Consider the following 20,783-nt stretch of genomic DNA (forward strand, 5'->3'; position numbering starts at 1 on the left):
ACAAAAGGCATGAAATGATTCCAGACACCTTGATCCAAATGGATAAAAGGAAGGAACTGAAGGAATGCCTGATTTAAAATAAACTCAATGTAAAATAATTTTTATTTCCCCAGCCTTTTATTGCTCCTATTCAATCCAGATATATATGCTTTTTCTGGCCCTTTTCCTACCACAGCAATCTGCTCAAAGAATTCTCTCAAGCTGTGTCTATCCTGTGGGAACCAGCTGTGTTTTTTAAATCTCAGGTGTAGGCATACCTGGCACGTCTTGTCTTGACCTGGGGTGTATCAAGACTCAGGGCCACTTGTTGGCATCCTGCTTACAAGGAAGGAAAAGTGTACAAATTTCTTTCTCTTCGTTTTTCCTCCTGCTCTAAGAAGAGAATGTAGGCAGACAGAGTGGGAGGGCATCACAATGTGGTCCAGCAGGTGCTCCCATTTAGACCTTGTAAGAAAGTAAAGTAAGACCTTGTAAGAAGTAAATAATAAAATTAATCCTTAATAATGGTGCTTATGCATGATTTTGCACATCTTTAAAGCAATAATCACTCTACAAAGTTACAGGCAAAAACAAAAGTAAATGTCTGCCCACATGACCTTTTTATGTGGGCACGTAGTGATAGGACAAGGGGGAATGGCTTTAAACTGAAAGAGGATAGGTTTAGATTGGATACTAAGAAGAAATTCTTTACTGTGAGGGTGGTGAGGCAGTGGAACAGATTGCACAGAGAAATTGTGGGTGCTCATCCCTGGAAATGTTCTAGGCCAGGTTGGAAGGAGCTCTGAGCAATCTGGTCTAGTGGAAGGTGTCCCTGCCCTTCCTGACAGTGGGGCTGGAACTAGGTGATCTGTCCCTTCCAACACAAACCATTCTATGATTCTGCCATCTGAGCCACAGCCTGGACTCCCTCCTGCCTACCTGGTTTGTACCACTGCTCCCTGGTACAACTCTCCATGTTGTCCATGTAAGAGCAGAGGTCACTTAGTATCCGGTCCCATGGATGTGCACAGGGCAGTGTGTACTGTTGTGACCACATACACAAGCCCAGTAAGGAAGTGGACTGGAAAAACTGCACATGCATATAGGAAGGGATCTTCTCTGCTAGTTCAAGCAAGAGGATGGTGATCCTACCCCAAAGGCTACTGGATGTCAACCTAAGCCAAACATTTTAGTCTCTGTCATATGAACCAATGATGGCACCTGTAGCCTGTTGGATTAATCACTTCAGCTACCTATGGATGCGTTCTCAAACTACCCAAAATATGAGGGAGGTAACATGTCTCACCTAAATATCGTCCCTGGAGGCTTAAGCTAAGTCACGTCTCCTTACAATTGTGGTGGGCTAAGTTTGTACACCTGGACAAGTATCAACAGTTAGGAAAGCTCTTCTGAGCTTTACTAGCTATGGGGCATCTTTTTAAGCCTCTGCAACCCAGCCATGAGCTGAGACCTTAGTAAGTGGTTGCAGACACAAGTAATTTTTATATTGATCCATTCAAGTAACCATTTATAAACTGGACTAAAGAGTAGGAGGATATAAAGGGTTAATATACAGGTACAAAGACATTAATACTGCTAATTTGGGGATAATGTAATTTACCTCAGGGTTAAAATGGTACTTCAGTTTTCACCAATCTGAGAGCACATTTTACAATTTTGGTTTACTGATAAAGAAATAATTCTGAGAACATATTCAGATATGTATCTCAAGTAGTGTTGCTAATAATTACCATCAAAAGAGAAGGGTGCATCCTCTTAGACCATCTTTTATAAAGTGCAGGCACTCTGGGGTCTCTGCCCAGCTCAAAATTGTACAGTACGTTCTCCATACTATGTGAAAGACTCTTCTCCCAGTGAGCACCTTCTCCCACCTTGTGCTATAGGTGAAGGCTGCTGTGTAAACCTGCCTCAACACACAGCTCTCCAATACCCTTTGCACTGCCGGCACTGTGGACAGAATCCGTGGAATCCACACCACTCTTTTTTCACTAACTGAAGGCCACCTCCAAAGCCTGAGTGCCCTAGAAACAGCTTTCTATATAAAGCCCCCCACAAACACAAGGAACAGATATACCTTCCTAAAACCAAGCCTAGTCTTTTCTCAATCCCACAAAAAGTTAATGCATGATGAACATTGCTCTTGTAAGCCACTCCTTCACTATATGGGGCAGTGGAGGTGGAGAGGGGTTCTCTTGGAAAGCCCATGGGTTTTGTCTAAATTCACTATTCTGCATTCCATAAAAAATCAGAACTATTTTCATTCAAGAATCAGCTGTACTTACATTGGGAGGAAACACATGGCTGCTTTTATAGAGGAAGGTGTTTGGCAAGTTCAACTACCAGCAGCATTATCTCAGCACCTTCTAACTCTATACCACTATCTCAAAACATACTATCAGCTGTTGTATTTTGGATGCATGAAAAGATGTGTCTGGGTACTTATCACAGTAATATTTCTACCACGCAGTTAGTAAATCCACCTATGTAAGTATTCAGCCTGCTATTCCCACAGTCTAGCTAAATCCCTACCTCCAGTGTGTAAAAGCTCTGTCATGCGCTCTAAGTACAGGCTTTGGTTTACCTTTGAGGGGAAAGTCATACTTATGCAACTCTGCTGGTTGAACTCATGATTTTGCACAGATGTGGCTCCCACGACTCAAGTTCCGTTGCAGATATGTATGGTCAGACTGATCCATTCCAATGAATTGATATTTGAAAGCTACATGTCTAAGTCTCTTTTGGGTCAAGCACTCTGTACAGTCACCAGAGAGGGACTGACAGCTCCACGGTGATTCCTCTGATTTATCTTAGATATTTTACATACTAAAGCTACTATTTCTCCCATTGACTAAAAGGAAGCCCAAGACACTTGACTAATTTATACGTGCCTAAATTTGACAGAGCACATTGAGCTTTACAAAGGTAGTGTTTATTTTTCCTCTCAGACCAGAATAAGGTATGTCAGCATAAGCACTGCTATTTACGTATAACTGCATCCCACTGGGATTTGAGCTGGCTAGAAGTACAGTATTCTGAAAAAAATGTCCAGTGCAAGAAAAATTCTGTGGTATTTTAAAGTGCCTGCAGCTGGCCTCTGCCACTGGAGAAAGAAGCAAGTACCATACACAGGGCTTTCCAAATACCAATCTTGAATAATTTATTATTTGAAAGAAAGAATTTGAGTGGCCAAAGTAACACAGCAAACAGACACAGCTTGCACATATTAAATTTTTTCCTGCATGTAACAAAAAATTAAGAGGAAAAAAACTTCCAAAGTCCTTCACTGTGAAAAATCTGCTTCCTTCTTCCCTTGCTGTGGAAGGGCTTCTTGTTTTGTGAAGAGATACCCTGTGATCCTACATGAAGTCTTCCATTTCTCATAAAGGTTTTTTGCAACAGGAGTCTTCTGTTCCTCCTTCTCTCACAGAAACTTCTCATTCCCATTCCTGCCCTAAGATGACTATCTCTGAACACTGCCATCTGGGTCAGATCCAGATCCCACCCCTCCTTTTGGCCAGATTCCCTGCCAGCATTTCTCTGTTTTCATTATCCCAGCTCAGTGAGTGATTGCAAAAGCAAAAACTGATCAGAGAATCAACAGCCCTTTTGCACTTCCAGCTTCCTCAAGGCCAGTGAGCCTCCAGCTGCCCCTTGATTTTTATTTCATGTGTCAGGGACCTGGGAGAAAGATGAACTGATGGTCTTCAGCTACTAAACAGGAAAACAGACTGTTTCCAGAGTGATAAGGACTGGAGTCTGTATGGACTCCTCTGTCTTTGCTCTGCCCACTCCAGCCTGCTCCCAAAGGCTGCCATGAGTAGTACGTAAGTTAGTTTGGCTGAGAGACCAGCAATTGTTTCAGCTCTCCAAACCTGTGACATTTGAAGTTAAGCACAGCTCAAAAATACAATCAGAAGTTGCATTTTTGAAGTGCTAAAACCATTTTTAAAACAACTATCTAAAGAAGAAAAATCCTACATTCCCATTAGCAAATAGATTGACCTCTGTTGTTTTTCATACTGTACCCTCTGTTCCATTGCCTGCTCCAGAAAATAAATACCTCATTCTATTCACATTTCTGCAATACTTTATCCCCATAGCTTAGTATTTTATTAGCACATAACTCTGTGAAATTATCTCCCTTTTTTTCGTCCCAGTTCAATTATTTTTCATGTTTTGATTAGTCTGAAGAGAATGATGGAGTGCTCTGGTTGTACAGATACACAGTTGCCATATATGTATTGAATTTAATCAGGACTTGGAAATTCCAAGCAATCTATGTTTTTCTCACTGAAAAATAATAAATGCAAAAATCACCTAAATATTTACATAACACAAAAAACAAACAAAAGAAACCCCCACCCAAACAAAACACCAAAACCCACAAACAACAACTGCCATATTTGTTATATTATCTAGGGATGGAATTAATCTTTTCTAATCCAGGAATTTAAAACTCAGATGTTGAAATATAGGGTAGTCATTTTTTACTCTGTGTATAGTCAGTGAATATACTTAATACCCTATTTAAGACAAGTTATCTTGCCCTGTTTCATGACTACTATCAGATTCATTGCTCCCTGGAGGTCAAACTGTCTCTCTGTTGACTGCAAAGAAAGTCCACAAAGTCTGGTTTAGATTTGTATGTTTCATTTTCAAGCATCTAAAACAAGGGGAGTTTTTATTTGATTTCCTAACAATTAAATAATTTCTAAGTTGCAAAATTACAAAAAAAACCCAAAAAACAAAGGAGACTCACAAATCCAGTGAACTGAAATGAGATAACAGAAATCGCAACTTCTACACCTGCAACATGAGGCTGAGCAACTACCAGAAACAATGGCATGATGGTGGCTCTGAGACAACAGCTTTACTGTCTGGAGCATCAAGAAGACTGCACCAGGAGGAATCATGAGGAACACAGACATACTGATTTTGGAAATCACCGAGACTTATCACAGCAAAATATTATTCAGGACTGCATGATCATAAACGAAGTTTTCATAAGCATTTAGGAAATCACATTCTACCTAATTTTTAAAATTGGTTAGATCACAACCAAAGATACTATCATTATTTCAAGACATGAAAGATGAAGTAGTAAGTGTGCCACCAAGAACCTTTGTTCTTCATCAAATCAGGAGTACACTCCACAGAAAAGGAGTGTGTGTGCTTCTCTTTCAGAGAAATGTCTTACTTGATACTTCTTAAGCTGTAAAGGAAGAAATGTAAGTTCCCTCTATACGTCTGAAGTAGGAAAAAATATCAGAACTCCCTAAACATACTAGACAACCTGTCCATAATTCTGCAAAAATCAAATATTTTAGGAATAGAAGGCCCTTCACTTCAAAATGGCACATAATTTATTTCAGCGAAGCCACTACAACTTACTGTGGGAGGAAAAGTATACAAAAAGTTTACAGTTGGAGATGCCTGAGATGCCTGAGATAAAAAGTTCCCAAGAAAATCCAGTAAGCCAGCTCCTCAAAATTGCTAATGTAATGCTAGCAGCACTTCTATTATTACATAATGGATTTTACAGGTATTCAGCCATTATTTTTTTCAGGAAGAATCTGAGCTATTTACTGTTTTATGAAAGTTCCAGATGTGGGAGAATATTAATTAAACAACAGTTTTCAGCTCTATATTTCTGATTTCAGTCATGACTGACTAATTACCCAGCTTTATCAGTGGAAAGCCAACTGTTATCTTACAGAAAGTTATTGAAGCCATTTTTAAAATATCTCCATTTGCTCAGCCAATCTAAACATCAGAATTTTTTTTTCCAGAATCATTGAAGTTGATTTAAATGATTTTCCTGGAACTGAAAATCAACACTATGTGCAAGCACGGTATTAAACATGGTTTAACTTCAGAGCAAGAATTACACCCCAACCAGCATAAGGCTCTTGTAACACTGCAGCCAAGCCAATCATGTATTGTCCCTTTTCAAGATCACCATTGTTCTGAGCCTTTTCAGATTTGCAAGACATTCCTGTTTGACATATTTCAAAAACAGTGTTATAATGCATAGCTCTGCACTATGATCAAATATATCCTTTTTTAATGAAGGCAGAGATAGAAACTTTTGTTCTAAATTGTGTGTTTGCTCTAGTTACAAGCATAACTCCACCATTTTTGAGGCAGCTAAAGACTCCCAAGGGCCACCAGTGCCCCTTAACCTGGGTGGATTCCCTTCCCACACAGTCCTCCCTAACTTCTTTTCTTGTTCCACTCTGAATATGAACATTTTTAAAATAACTTTTACAGGGTTTATATTCAAGAGAGACTTGGTGATTTTCTGCCATGAAAAACATTAACTACAAAATTCAATGTAGCTTCTGAAAGGAATGTAACCGTCATTACAATATATCATTTTGTTTTCCTTTTCCTTTCCCCTCCCTCCCTTTCCTCTCTTCTCTGCTCTCCTCTCCTCAAACCACCCCTAATCACACTGTTGCTTTACCTTACTACTGTGAGGAACTGTGATACTCTTTTAAGAGTGACTGTCACACAGCACTTCCACACAAATTTTTGTCATGCTGTCTGCTCCATCCAGATGCAATGCAATCTATTTTTACTGTATCTAGAAGTGGGCTGAGATTAGGTCAGTTGGTTAGAGCATAGTGTTAATAATGCCACAGGAGGGGGTTCAATCCTTGTATGGACCATTCACTGAAGAGTTGGACTTGAGTGTCCCTGTGCATCCCTTCCAACTCAGAATATTCTGTGACATTAAAGTCAATGAACAATTGTTAATGACAATTGACACAAAACTGTATCTGTATTGTTCGTGCTGGTCAGTCTGATAGTACTGCTCTGTTTACAGGACTATACTAAAACCAATGAAGTTATGTTAAATTACTACCTCTTGCCACATCATAGAATTTACATAATTAAGGTTTATGAGTTCCTACGCATAGCATCTTTGAGTTCTGAAGCCTCTTCTCACCAAAAAACCTGCAGGATCTTCTAGTGGATTTCATGTGCAGAGAGTAGAGGCACGTGAGGTGAGCTGACTAAATGTACTAGGCAGGATTCATAAACTAATAGACCCAAAGATACAAAAATGTAAATTAGTTTTCTTCTTATTATATTAGAGTCATAGATTTCAGTCCAATACTTCATGGATAGACTTCCTCCACCTGCCCTCTGTTTAGGGAAAATACTTATTATAATTCAAAAACAAGAGCTTGTCTTCCTTGTCATAATTTCAGGGATAGATAGCAGCTTCTCTGAACAAAACAGAACCACCAGGCATGGTTGTTGGTAGGTTTTATCAGTCTCAAATCATAGTTATTACTTATCCTGCTACTGGTTTTTATTCACACACTGACTCTGCTTCTTGATTACTGTAAATTTTTGGTCCTACTTTTGTCTGTGCACTTACTGATTCTGCTGGCTCTGACACTTTGGCACTCTGTCCTGCTCCACCTTCTCCCCTGAGTTTCCTTCCTTCCCTCCCTCTAGTGATTGCTTTCCCTAAACTCCATTCATTAGAGAGGTCAGGAACAGACAGCATCACAACCACATGGAAAAGTATTTCCTCTACTTCCCATTTTAAGATAATCTCTTTGTTTACAACATTGCCTGGTTGTGAATTGCTAGTGTGCATTTGCTCTGAAACAGGCAACAGAGTGTAAGAGCATTAAACTGCAAAACACAGAGATAGACAGCAGAAATTGCCATGTTGGTTGTTACAGCTGCTTGCCACACCTATAATTAGCATTGTCTGACAATTCCCATTCAATGGTGGTTTTTTTAGTTCTGAATGCTTCACCAGATCTCCAACCCCATAGCTTAAATTTTCCATCTGGACATCTGCTTTGAAGCAGTATCAGTCATAATGGAGCAACAAAGTGTAAAATGAGTCTAAAGAAAAGTCAGCTTTGCCCACATTTTGCTCATGTTAAACAATGAAGGTAAACGTATTCTTTGGGAACTTTTATATCCCCATACTTGGAGATAGAAGTTTGAAGCTTAGCAGGGAATAGCCTAGTGTAAGAGAACTTTTTCTCACATACATGGGAGGAGAGGACACATGGAGGAGAGTAACCTGGGATGGGAATCTTAAGGATTGAGTTTTGGAAGAGTTAAAAAGGTCAGAGTGAAGAAGAAAAAGCTGTCTACATAAGGCAGAGGGATGGAAGCCCTCTAAGATGTGGTCCCCTTCAGAGGAGGTATCTCACAATTCTGCTATAGCAAATATGACACAGGCAAACAAACACCCTGCACTCTGGGGAGGGCACATGGGAAGGATGGGTCCATGTCCAGTTAACCTAAAGGCTTCAGAGGGCTCACACAGGGTATCCATATAATCACCATCTTGGTGAAGCTGCTTCTTAGTGTTTAAAAATCTCATAAAGTAAGCATTGTACTGTGAAACATTTTCTATTCATCTCTTAAGCCCTGTGAAGTGGCACACAAAAAACTTGCCATATTAAAAAAAAATCTGAGACTGCAGAAAAGAAAAAGGAAATCATGTAGTTGTTTGCATCACCGTATCTTCATTTCCCCTGCAATACAATATATTTTCTTTACAATATAGTTTTTCAGGAACTTTCAGTATGTATACTGCAGGAATACACACCATTGGTTTGCAAAGACCCTGTACCTCATTCAGTGCACACCAGATCTTACACAGATGCCTTCCAGAGAACACTGTTGGCTCTTCAGGCTTACTTCTTTTTCTGCAGAAGTGGTAAAGCGTGCGGTAAAGTAGATTTATATCTTCCAGAACAGAAAGGATCATTCCACTGCTGAACACTTCCAAGAATAAATGGATTCTATATTTGTCTCTGCCACAGACGTCCACAAAAGGTACTTAACAGATCTGTGTTCTTTCAGATATATGTACAGCTCCCTAGTACATGTAAAGAGAGAAGTGCCTGTGCTTAATAAATCCCTTGACTATGCTTGTTTTTCAGCCTGTCTGCTATCTTGTCCCCAAATACCTCAACTGGAAGCCTGAATCTCTGCTACTCAGAACACAGGCCAACCAGAAGACTCACAACTGGAGATGGCTGAGCTGACATGTCTGGACTCCCAAGAATGTGGGAATGAGTCAAAGTCTCCAAATCCTTCAGCCCCACAGCTAGAAAGAGCAGCTACACTGAGATCCAGATACTTCTCCTGAATAAAATTTTAATGACAGCAGAGTCAGACTAACTGCAAAGTCTTAAGTAGAGACAAAGTACTCCTTGAGTTTCCTGCAGCTGAAACCACTCTTATTTGCTCCTTCTGGTAAACCTGGAGCCACTGCATGTAAGGCATCCTGTAGCTAAACCACACTTTTTCTGTCTTTGTCAGTGTCCTAGGTGCACGAAGATGTCTTACTGGTGTTGATGAAACTCACCTGGGGCCTCTCCCACCATCCTGCCCAGGGTCTAGGACTCCATTTCAACTCAGTCCAAAGTCGTCAATACCTGAGCTAGAGATGCCACAGGAGTGCCAGCCTCTAGCCCTGCCTCTTGCCTGGACTTCAGATCCACACTGCAGTCTTGCCTCCAACCCTGTCTCTGGCCTCATCTCCTTTTGTTCCCAGAGAGATAGCCTGGATGAATCCTGGATTTGGGTCATCACTCCTCCAGTCCAAAGCTGTTGATGGAGCCTGCTACCAGCACATAGCTCTGCCCATCATGTTTGGGTCTCATTGAAAAGCGCCTCATTGGTTAGGGCACAGCCTGAACTGCGGGGACTGTCAGCCCTGAGGTCCCTGTCCCACAAAGGAGAATGCTGCTAAGGAGTAAGAGACAGCCTACATTTGGGTTCACTGAAAACACACTCAGTCTCCAGCTGAGAAATTGGTCAAGCTGTGACAAGAAATCATTCTCCAGAACACCAGGTTAGACAAGCTCTGCCCAAATCCCGCCTCTCCTGGACACAGGGTATATGCCTAATTAAATTTCTATTTTCTGGTTCTTCCATTTTATAACTACTGTTCACTTACTAGAGTCACTGGTGACTCAAAATCTATGAGAGCTGATGTTCCTCATTCATCTCCCACATACCTCCCCTTTTTGAAGAGTACAAAGTATCATTAAAACACCATTTACAAAATTCTCTGGCAGTGCATCAGATCCCTCCACCCCCAAGCACCTTTTGCTTTCAGAAACTATATCTGAGTCGGACACTGGCACCTATAAAAAGCACTCTCTTGAGTGCCATCTGTCAATGAGCCTTCAGCAAGGCTATAAAATAAGGGCACTGACAAACACGTGCCAAAATACAATGTACGTCAGTTTGAGCATTTACAAAAAATATTCCCCGTTATATAACCAGGTCAGAAATCCTATATGATTCCTCAGCCTCTTTTGCGTCAGCCTCCTATCAGAGTTGGCATTCGATGTTGGCTTTCCACCTTTTTCCATCCGTCAGCTTTGACAAAGAGAATTTCATCTGCCTCTTAGCCAGTTTTAACACCAGAGTCAAGATGCTGAGCAGCCACAATGAGCACAAACCCTGTGATGTAGTTTGAGCTAAGTAGAGACTATGTTTTCCTGGAAAAATGTATCCAAAGCAGATGTAAGCCTGCTGCACCTAAAGCATGAGTCTACAATAGGACTGGTGATAGGAAAAAGGCCTAATAATTAAGATGCAGGCTGCTCACCCCGGCCTGCATACTAACACTCTGTATGACCTTGAGCTATTTCTCTCTCTACTTACCTCTGTGCTTTTGATCGCCTTGGCTATTCCAGTTAGAAAGTAAATGCTTTCCCCAGATAATTTATTTGACCAATCCTGTTACCATTCCCAGAACATTTTACATGGTGCAATCACCTCCCGTGAGATGGCACATTCCTGCATGGCGAGTCCACACCAGGCACATATGCATAGCTTGGTGGTGATGGCTGGCTCCTGGAAAGGGAGGTGTGTGTCCTTGGCAGTAGCAGCAGCGGTTTCTGACTCTGTGCTGGCCAATGGACATGTGCAGGAGGAGATATATGGGTGTCTGACAGCTGCCAAAATACCTGCTTCCCGTCCTCTCCCAGATAAAGATGGCAGGCTAGATTTTGTTGTGTGTACCACTTCAACATAGCTGGAGCACTGCTAGAAGGTTCCAGCTGGGAACATCTGCTTTGGCTGACTGAACCAGTACACACCTGAAAAACAGGCCACTGCTGTGGAGGAAGAGCAGTCTGTCCCTGTAACACCTGATTGGACTTGTGAGACAAGGGCAAACTCACCTGGCAGTAGACCAGGAGTGAAGGCATCCCCTGGCCCTGCATGCTGCAGCTGTACTGTCCCATGTTCAACTGTGAAACCCTGAAAAAGACAATTCTCACAGAGATGCAGCAAGTCTGGGGGGAGCAGGGGAAGGCCCGAGGATAGGCTCCTGTAACCTCAGCAACAGAGCAGTGTGAGGAGAGGTGGTACTGAAATGGCTGCTAGTGACAGCAGGCAGTCAAGTGACAGAACTAATCAGCACATTTGACTAATGATCTAGATTGCCAAATGTATTTCCAAAAATCCCATGGGAAGCTCTTAGAAATAACATTCTTACTGAAGACAGTGCCTATTTCTCTGTCTTTTCTGACTGCAAAGAATGTTTCATTTTATTTGTATTCTAAATAGTGAAAGAGCAAATAAGGAGCCATATAGCAGACAACTGTGAAAACTGCCTCTGCAGAAACATTTATTTACCATTTTCTGCACTAATTTCATGAGGAGCCATCACTGGGAAAAGAGACAAATTACTAGGTTTGCATTTGCATGTCCCAAGACCTTTCCTCTGTGAAACTAATAATGTTAGTGAGAGGATATGATGACTGGACAGTGATATGTCTCTGGCCATCATTACATCCAGCAGTTCAGGGTAGAGAAAAGGGGTGAAGACAACTCATGAAAAGTAAAGAAAACAGTTCTAATCTGACATTTTAGGCTATGTGGTATAAAATTAACTATTAAAAACAAAATGGGCAAGTAATTATAGTACCGTCTTCCAGTGTATTGTTTTGTTTTTATCTCAAAATTTCTCTTTCCTAGAATAGATACTTTAGATATTTGAAGATTTGCTTCTTCTCTTGTGTCCTGTTTTGATTAGAGCCTTTAATAATAGTATTAAGAATCGAAAAGAGGAGATGAACTGGGAATTCAACTACTAATCCCAAAATAGAAAAGATGTTGGTCTTATTTCCTGACATGAAAGGTCCCAGGAGGAAAGACAGCAGGCTGAAAAAAAGAGAAAAGCCTCTTCCTTCCATGACAATTTTTCAGATTTTTTCCTTTTCTTTTTCAGACAAAAATATTGTCAAAATCAAATGCTTCTCCCCAACACTTTTGCATTAAAATAGCATTTTCTAGTGGAAAACTTCTGTCAAAATGTCATGACCAACTCTATTCAGCAACTTCTGTTGCCATGGAGATCTTATCAAGGCTACAAATACAGCATTAGAAATAATATTTTCCCAGCCAAGCTGCTCCTTGCTTACCCAACAAAGGAGCCTCTCAAATTCTTCCTCCCAAGAGCATTCACCTGCAAGCAGGGAGGGGTAGGACGGCCTGAAGTGCAGATTGCAACACTTTTCAGGAAAGTTGCATCATTTTGAGATATACCTAGCCTACTTAAAACAGTTATTCCTGGCTTTATTTTTTAAATTTATCTTCCTTCCTAGATAAACATATCTGGGAATCTCTAGCCTCTGAGTAAATGTTTGATAGTGTTTTCCTCTAAGGGTAACAAGCTGAACTCTCCATGCCTACGTCTGCCTTTTAAGTTACGTTTTTTTCTTTTTCCCCTGGAAAGAAAAAAATCGATTCTGCCTTTTTATGGTTTCAGTTTATATTGCCTCTATGTCTGTCTATTTTTAGGGATCATGGAATGGTAGGCAGCAGATAGCTGTTGATACCAGGCAGTGCTGAGTGAGAACGAGGCTCCAAGGATTAAATTAAACTACATTTGTAAGTAGTGCTTCCAGTTTGAACCTTCGAAGTATAGATCACACCCATCTAGACATAGATATTAAGTTTATCAGACAATGACATGGTCTTGCCTGTGTTTGCACACATGGATGTACACACCTCTTTACTCAAATAACACTTACTGGCTACATCGCCCCTGACCTGATAAAACCAATGAAGTAGGGTGTTTTAAGCAGTATCCTTTATATCCCTTAGAGGAGTTACTCTGGGACATGCCTGTAATATGAGACAGACCCACACTCTGCTTTCATTCATTAATAAGAGGGCTGCCTTTTTGAATACAGAGATCCCTCGCTCTGTATCTTTACTGATAGCATAGTTTTCATGAAGCTCCTTGATTACCAGCTCCAAAACTAGATCCTCTCCCCCTATCAGAGAAATGTCCTCACTACTCCTTGCCCTAAATGCACCCAGTCCCACTTTTTCTGGTCTACAAACCTTCAACAGTATGGTAAACTGTCCTCTAAGGCAACAGGAAATGGACCCATGCCATGGCCGTGGGACTTTAGGCACTCATCCAGTATAAAATCACTCTGCTGGTTCAAATGCAGTAAGGAAATTTTGTTGCATTAATTTTGACCCGGCAGATTTTATGCCAGATCAAGCACTGCCCATCTTTGCATGGCTTCTCTAAAGTGGAACTAAACACATGAAGCCAATATCCACACCAGAATGCATTCAACAGAAATGGGATCATGTGCCCACCTGTCATCTGGCTCAGTTTTGTACCCCTGTGTGATCCAGGAAGGGATACATTGGGCAGGAACAGTCATGGTACCAAAACTGGGGGGAATTCACAACCCATACTGAAGTGAAACATTCTGCCCTCGATCATGGGATTATGGGGTCTGTGGAAACTCCTGTTTAAGCCAGCATCACCTTTGGTTTGCTCTCCTCATAAGGGTGCAGGAAAGGGCCCAGACTCCAGAAATGCAGGCTAAATGGTTGTACCTTGAGAGTTTGGCATCAGTCCTCTGAAGCAGGGCAGATTCATCATCCTAATGAGGGGTGGACTGGACCACGCCTTGGTGACAATATCTGAACTCTTCAGAGCAGAATATTTACAATGATTAACAGAGTTTGTCATTCCACTTGCAAAGCTATTGATGATAGGTTTATCACTCCTCAAACATGTCTTTAGGTTGGAGAATTTTTAGCCACTCATGGTTTTACAGCTTTCTCAACCTTTGGCCATGCTATGCTTAAGTAATTCAATAAAAATGGCTGTTTCAGCAACACCTGAAGATAGGAAGTAGGGAATAACCAGCGTGCTTTCAATACCTAAGTGGTCAATAGTGGAATGGAATACTTAAATCTGCTCACAGTGTGAGCCTAGAATGCTCTCACAGTGACCTTATTGAAAAAGGATAGTTAAAGAGTAATTGTGCAAGGTGTCATTTATGTAAGCCCAAGGAGGCAGCAAGGAAGCAAGAAAAGGGCTCTGCTCTTGCTAGGGAAGACGGGAAATTTGAGACCATAGTTTCACAGTTACCAATTTTCAGCAGAAACACCCCATCCCAGAGCTCCACCTTCATACCCCATTGAAGGCCAAGCAGGTCCTTCATAACTTCATTGTGAAACACCACACCTGCACCACCACTCCTGAAACCCTACTGTGAACTCCACAAAAGAGCCAGCTGGAGTTAAAAGCAAGGCAATGGTTAATTTTTACCATGGATTAGTTCCTTGATCTGGCTCATGACTTCTGCATTGGCTGACTGAGGGGCTAGCTCCTTGCAGTGCAGAGGAAGAAAAGAGTACACGGAGTCGAGGAGAGGGAAGCAGGAACCCCATTATCTGTCACTGCCACCAAATGCCTTATACTGTGGAGCCACAGCCTGAGGTCCCAATCTCTAAGACACCTAACTTCTTGAAAAGAGGTTATTTTCTTATCAAAGAAAATAAATCAGGCCATCTTGTGCTGATATGTTTGAATGTGGCACCCTGATAAACCACTGCACACTGCTGTGTACGACTCTCTGGTAAAGAATCTACAATTTATAATGATTTTGGTAACTGCCTATTGACTAAGACCCTTCCTTTGTCAAACAAACAAACAAACAAACAAAACCTCTTTCTCTTCTGTGTTACAAATACTTACAATGACATGGGAAATGCCAGTGAAATTGCTATGAGAAATTACCAGGTTTTCAGAGGAGTTTGGACACAAGGGAAAAGTGGACCATAAAAATCCCTAAGTTTGTTTCAAGAAGCAACAATAACAAAAACTCATAAAGCAACTAGTTGTTTTAGGAAACCAGCAAAGTGACTGACATGCTCTTCAATCTCATCTAGGAAATTCTTCTTCTACTACTTAAATCTAGGAAAAACAAATAGGTGAAGTGTATGTATAACACTTCCTTAAGTCACCAAGCTACTGGGCAGTAGTTTATCATCATTCAATGTAGCTGCCTAAAGCTTTCAATTCAGTTGTATGGCCATTATAAAAAAGCACCGTGAACTATAGCTGCTGTACTCAACAGATGATAACCTCTGATGTGGGGTTTTCTATCCCCAATGGATAACTATCCTTCTATCCCCATAAGGTCAAGGAAAAGAGAAGATTTCTACAAGCAGACCTCTACCACATCTTTATTGAAGAAATAAATCAACTTTCAGTTTTATGCATCTGTATTTGAGAAGAGAGCCAATAAAATTCAGTGTTTCCCAATAAAAGCTATCTGCTTGTTCAGATCTGCTTGTCAGGTTTTGTAGGCCATTTAAAAATAATCAGTGTAAAAGAGAGAGCTTGCCCCTTGGAATGTCCTGTGCATTAAACCCATTGAACATTCCCTCTTGAGCTCCATTCTGGAATAGCCTCATTAGTATAGTTTATGAGTCTTTAATTCACCTTGTCAATATTATCAGAAGTTCTCTTCTATACTTTGCCACCTACTACCTGTTCAGAGAAGGGACAAACCTGGCATGGTTATAATAAATCAGTGCAGGGATGTGAGTTGCATTCATACCTATGTTGACAATCGCTCTGCTGTCCTGCAAGCTCTCCTATCACTTGTTTTTAGCCTGCTTCTGAGATTTGGAAATTCTTGTGTCCACATAGGACTCTTCAGATGGAGGACTGTGCCATGTGGGCAGTCTAGTGTAAAGGGTATGAACAGTCCAACTGAGGATGAGGAAGAGCCTCTCCAGCAGGGAACTGTCCCCAGCCATCCACAGCCTATCCATGCTCTAACTTTTGTGCAACACTGGTCATCTACCCCATTACTAAAGGCACACTTAAGTACCTAAAAAGAGTATAGATTCTCATTTAGCCTAGGCACATTCCTACAGCCTAGGATACACCAAGAGAAGAAGCGGGGTTCAGACTTGCTGTGCAATTCAGTAATTCATGTATGATATTTTAGGTAGCTGTAGACTGCTTTTTATCTTACTGAGTCACCTGCTTTTCCATGAGTTACCATGGAGCTACAGGGTCTAACAGCAGGCTGTGAATGCCACCTGGGGAATCAGGATCCTGCAAGGTAAAAGCCACTTTGACAATGCTCAAGTTCCTGGTAGATTTAACTGTTGGTACCTTAGCAGTGACAGAAATAAATAACTTTTAATTTCATCTGGCAGAGCCGCAGTAAGTAAATCCACAACTTATTTTTCTGTTAATTGTGTCAGGTAATTTTCTGCTAACAACTATTCCCTGTGCTCCCTCTGGGCTAGATTTGTTATTTGTCCCCCCTTGATACTAATGCATTTGCAAGTCATATTCTTCAGGGTCATAAACTTCCTTAATGATTAAGTTAACAGCATGAAATTCCAACTTGTAGGACTGACAAAACTGGACTTCAGAAAACTACTGTCTTTTTTTCCTTTTCCCATGAGGAAAAAAGGTGCTATAGACATCATGCCATGTGGAGCTGCTTTCTGTTTCAGTTTGTTGATATTTTTTCCAGTGTTGTGATTTTTGGACAAAATAAATAATTATAAAGGCAAAAAACTGCCATTCAAAACAAACTCTGAACTATTTTGGTTAAGAATATGAATTTTCCTACTGTCTTACCTTCCACAACATTGCTAGACAAAAATAAAATCAATCTATGTAGTCCAAAAATAAATAATCTTGCAGAAATAAATTATGTTGCTGAACATTTGAAAAATAGAGAAAATATTTTAAGGTGTAACTCTAGAGATGCATTAGAAAAATATTTATTGTGTTTTATCAATCCTCAAAAAGCAAAAAATATTCCTTTAATTCCAGAAGAAGACCCAGCAATAGGATAAGAAGACCAAGCATGCTTACAATACAAGCCTGTGTCAAGCTCTATACCTGCATATGACAAAGACAGTCACATGAAAGGATAAGGGCATCAACTAGCTGATGATAGAGACTTAAGCCTGCTAAATCACATGGCAAAGATAAATTAGAACTATCTGCCACCTACATCAGATGGTGAAGGAGGCAGGAACACAATGCTCTGGATACCAATTAGTGGCATAATGGAGCCAGTATCTCATGTTCTAGTGTGTCAAATTCCAGCAGTGCCAGTGAGATCAGAGCAGAAGTCACAGCAAGGTCACTCTGATCTGTCAGCAGGACAGCTTCAGCCAAGTACTGCATCCTAATCCTTGTCTGCTGAGAATCTAGTGGAGGAGAGAAGCCTGCAGTTAAAATATGCCTACAGCAATATCCTCCAAGGGCATTGGGCTGAAAGCAGAGTAGTGCTGTACAAGATAATAAAATACAGCTGATTTTAACTTAAATGAGCACTTCTTGTTTTGATACATGAATGTGTTGAAGTCTGTCTGCTCACAGAAACACCAAGGATATCAGCAGTACGGCAGGGACATTTTACAGTACAAACACCTTCAAAACATGCACTACTTCCCCCACTTCTGTGTTGGAAGAGATACCTCTGTATGGAAGGCTGACTTTGCCTGTACTCATCCCTTTGGTAGCTCCCCGTGAAGAGTCAGTAAGTTCACAGTATAGCAGCTACACAAATTATTTATCCTCCCAGCACCAACTGTCAGGCAGAGAAATAATATACCTGCTGTGCAGTGCATGAGGCACAAAGCAAAAACTCTTGTCTTAGCTTTTTTTTCAATGCTAGAGGGAATTAATCAGAGTTATCCACACGCAGCCTACCCTTCCACTGTGTGGTCACACTCCCAAACTTTAACACACATCTGTCATGCTTCACAGCTGCCTGTGCTGTACATAGCCCCGGCAAGCCATACAGCTGCCAGGGCAAAGATGTTAAGGAATACAATTTTTATAATATACTCAGAGTGGCTGGAAAGTAGGACAAAGACATATGCTTGGGCTGTGGCATGGGGCGCTGGAGCTGCTCCTTTTTATACAAATACAGATACAGTACTTACATGCACGTTACAAAAATAAATATTATCCTTTTTTTCCATTTGCACTGAAAACCCTTGAGGTTAATAAGTACCTGCCTAATTTGGTCAAAGCATGTGCAAATATAATAGAGAGAAGGACCCACTCCTAAGGATTAGAAGACACATTAGTCCCATCGTTGTTCTTTTTGAGGTCCACCAGCTCCTATTGTTTACTCATTCTGCCATTAATGTTCTGTCTGTTGAGAATTATTCTTAGAGGGACTTATCCTCAGGAAAGCAATTTGGAGTTAAAATTAACTTCTGATTATTCAAAATAGTTGCTGGAGTAAAGGAGGTGGGGAGGTCAATTAGTAGAAGACATAGCAGCAGTGATTATGCTATGCTCTTCTCAGACTTCTGCAAGCTCCCATTCAGGTAAGATTTCACTTTGCAGCTGGCCAGAACTTAGAATCAGATCTTGCTGCTACAAGGAGTGGGCCGCCTCCTCCACCATTCCTTCCTATGCATTTCTGTTCCATGTCTTGCGTGGCTTGGCAGCTTGGGCTGCTCTGCCTCACTAAATCCTCAGAAGAATATTTACTTGCTTGTGTTGAATGAGGGGTTTTGTGTGTTCAGTGAGATGAACTGGCCTACCAAGGGCAAGAGGACTGAAGAGAAAGAAAAGGGGAGAGTTGTGCAGTTGATGACAGGAAGAAGAGTAGGAAGAGGAGAAGAGAGGGAGAAATGAAAGAAACTGGCTTTTACATGTGATGGTGACCTTTAGATTTGTTTTACTGTACTATAATACCTGACCCTTACATACTAAAATCGAAGAAAAAAAAAGGCAATTTAAAATACATGAGGTTCCATTTGTACCACTGAAATCTTTCTCTACCTTGATCTCAAGGAGCTAAGTGACAGTACAGAGACTGCAAACTACAGAGGGACACAAGAGATGCTCTTCTTACAGCAAAACCACTGAATGGATGTCTAAGCAAGTGAAAAATTGCGTCTTGTTCCTCTCCAGAAAGAATTTGAGCCAGCTGGGCAATAGTTTGATATGTGAGGACCTACAGGCTGTGAAAATAGGCAATATATAGTGGTTTGAATAGGTGGGGAACATGCAAGCACCTGGCAATTTAGATTTGATCAAGAGGTGAACAAAATGGTTTAAGTCTGTATATAAATGCTTCCTATCTTGAAAAGGCAAACTAATTCACCTGTTGTGAAGTGCTGGATTTCCTCATTTTTTTCCATTTGCCAGCTATTTTGAAATGCATGAAGGAAATAGGGACCCCAGAAATTAGCTGAGAGAAGTAGCATATACAATCCAGCAGAGCCACTCTACCAACTGAGAGCTGCAGCTGTGGTCACATGGAAAATCTACCCAACAATAAAATTCTACTTGCCTTTTTTGCCACTCATAACCAAACAGTCTGAACAATGTGATCAGGATGAAGGAAGAAGAAAATGGGACAACCACTGGCAAATGAGCAATGGTGCAGGTTCCAAACAGAACACTGAAGGTGTTTTAAGATCATACAATCATAAAATATCCTGAGCTGGAAGGAACCTACAAAGATCACTGACGTCCAACTCCCAGCCCTGCACAGAAGAGTCACACCATGTGCCTGAGAGTGCTGTCCTAACACTTCTTGAACTCAGATTGGTGCTGTGACCACTTCTCTGGGGAGCCTTTTCCAGTGTTCACCTCTGGGTGAAGAGCCTTTTTCTAGTATCCAACCTAAACCTCCCCTGACTCAGTTTCATGCTGTTTCCTCAAGTCCTGTCACTGGTCATAGGAGTGAGGAGATCAGCACTTGTCCCTCCACTTCCCCTCACGAGGAAGTTGCAGACTGCAATGAAGCCTCCCCTCAGTCTCCTCTTCTCCAGGCTGAACAGAGCAAGTGTCCTCAGCCACTCCTCATATGGCCTCCCCTCAAGGCCCTTCACCTTCTTCATAGCTCTCCTTTGGATGCTCTCTAATATTTTAATGTCTGTTTTATATTATGGCACCCAGACCTGCCCCCAGCACTCGAGGTGAGGCCTCCCCAGTGCAGAGCAGAGCAGGACAATCCCCTCCCTTGCCCAGCTGGTGATGCTGTGCCCGATGCCCCCCAGGACACCCCAGGTTGGCCCTCCTGGCTGCCAGGGCACTGCTGGCTCACGTTCAACTTGCCATTGACCAGGACCCCCAGCTCCCTTTCCACAGCCCTGCTCCAGGTTCTCATTCCCCAGTCTGTCCATACATCCAGGGATGCCCCATCCCAGGTGCAGAATCTGGCAAACACCTTATGTTTCAAACTGTCCTTTGAAACAGGAATAAACAAAATTGCCTCCATCTTTTTGCCCTGAGAGATCGAGTCCTAATCTGTGCTGCTCATAGTCTTTGTCTGATGCACATCTTGTATATCAAAGCTGAGCTTTTTTCCAAGGCAGGGTAAGGCCACTTATGTCCCACTGTCTTTCTCTCTGTTCCTTTGCTGGCTGCCTGAGTGGACTGGTCTTTGAAGATGTCATGTTCAACATGGACACCTTTTAACTTTGTTCCGTGCTCCCAGGGGACATCA

At 41.4% G+C, this 20,783-nt stretch overlaps 1 long non-coding RNA gene across 1 annotated transcript in view; it reads right to left on the reverse strand.

Moving 5' to 3' along the window:
- Positions 1 to 20,783, reverse strand: part of LOC121663321 — a 130,092-nt gene that overhangs the window by 27,566 nt on the left and 81,743 nt on the right. The window contains exon 11 of the long non-coding RNA XR_006015600.1: positions 258 to 444. This is a non-coding gene — a long non-coding RNA (uncharacterized LOC121663321). The remainder of the gene's footprint in view (positions 1 to 257; positions 445 to 20,783) is intronic.

This window comes from Corvus kubaryi, unplaced genomic scaffold (assembly GCF_017639235.1).
Source record: "Corvus kubaryi isolate FWS band 111438036 unplaced genomic scaffold, C.kubaryi_AGA036_p1.0 129, whole genome shotgun sequence".
NCBI lineage: Eukaryota > Metazoa > Chordata > Aves > Passeriformes > Corvidae > Corvus > Corvus kubaryi.